General features: G+C 45.5%; 1 long non-coding RNA gene across 2 annotated transcripts in view; it reads right to left on the reverse strand.

Moving 5' to 3' along the window:
• The window catches only part of LOC113456739, a 41,859-nt gene that overhangs the window by 13,253 nt on the left and 27,289 nt on the right, over positions 1-1,317 (reverse strand). Inside the window, exon 3 of one of the 2 annotated variants that reach the window (XR_003377486.1) lies at positions 254-330. The exons of the other annotated variant lie outside the window; for it this stretch is intronic. This is a non-coding gene — a long non-coding RNA (uncharacterized LOC113456739). The remainder of the gene's footprint in view (positions 1-253; positions 331-1,317) is intronic. 2 annotated transcript variants of the gene reach the window in all.

The raw sequence follows: 1,317 nt of genomic DNA on the forward strand, positions 1-1,317 counted from the left end.
AAAAAAAAAAAAAAAAAAAAAAAACAACTACAATTAAATACGTTTGCATCTTACAATGTGTTTACTCTTGACTAATAAAATTTCAGAGGGCTCTAAAGTTTCAGCAGCTGAATGGTAAGCTCGCATTACAGGACTTCAAAGAGAGAAATGCTAATGTCACTGGGATACCTCATGCAAAGAAGAACCTAGCAGCGTGCACACATCGCCATGTCCGAGCCACTCACGATGTAACCAAATCCTGTGTCAGCCTCACCTCGGAAACAGACCCAAGCTTTCTTCTGCCATTGCTGGATGTCCACGAATTTAAAAAGCCAAGAGATCTGGAGATTTCTGGTGAGGTAAATGAGAATCCGGTTGAGTTGAAGAAAGAATTGATCGGAAGGACCCACTTTCAAGCACAGGAAACACACATCCCACCTGACTCCTCCACCTCGTTAAATGGACTGTCAGTTAGCAGCTGGGCACCACTGTTCACTGTCTTCTCCTCTAACTAGATCTGACAGATTGCTCTTTCTGGCATGACCCTGCCGTAATGCCCTTGGGATCAGAACCCCTCATCCTAGTCAACAGATGACAGAAATATCCCCATGGGTTTCCAATCTGTTCCCTGCTTTCTTTGGCTCTTTTTGTAAAAGCTCCTGGCAGTCCGAGTTTCCTTATCCTCAATATTGTGAAACTGAGCGCCTGAACAGGCAGGCTATGGGACTATTGTTTCGTGATACTTTATGTTGTTCATAGTTAACACTGTGACTTTTGTTTTTTTTTGCAAGCCTCCGAGGGAGTAGGTGGGCACACTCTCCCCCCTTCTCTTCTTTCTGTCTTCCCTTTCTTTGTTTCAGCAGGGTCTCCTGTACCTCAGCTTCGTCTTCAGCTCTGTGGCTGAGGATGACCTTGAACTGGGAGTGTGTGCATCACAGCCAGTTTTATTAAGGCGAGGATCTAACCTAGGGATTGTACATGCTAGACAAGCACTAACCTAGTCTCAAACCCGCAAGATGGCTCAGTGGGTAAGGTCACTGCCTAAAGATGCGAGTTCCATGCGCAGACCCCACATGACGGAAGGAAAGACTGCTGTCCCGCACACACACACACATACACACACACTGACTACACACACACACACACACACTGACTACACACACACACACATACACTGACTACACACATACACACAGACTACAAACACACACTGACTACACACACACATACACACACACTGACTACACACACACACTGACTACAAACACACACACACACTGACTACACACACATACACACTGACTACACACACATACACACACTGACTACACACACACA

This window comes from Microtus ochrogaster, chromosome 15 (genome assembly GCF_000317375.1).
Source record: "Microtus ochrogaster isolate Prairie Vole_2 chromosome 15, MicOch1.0, whole genome shotgun sequence".
Classification (NCBI taxonomy): Eukaryota; Metazoa; Chordata; class Mammalia; order Rodentia; family Cricetidae; genus Microtus; species Microtus ochrogaster.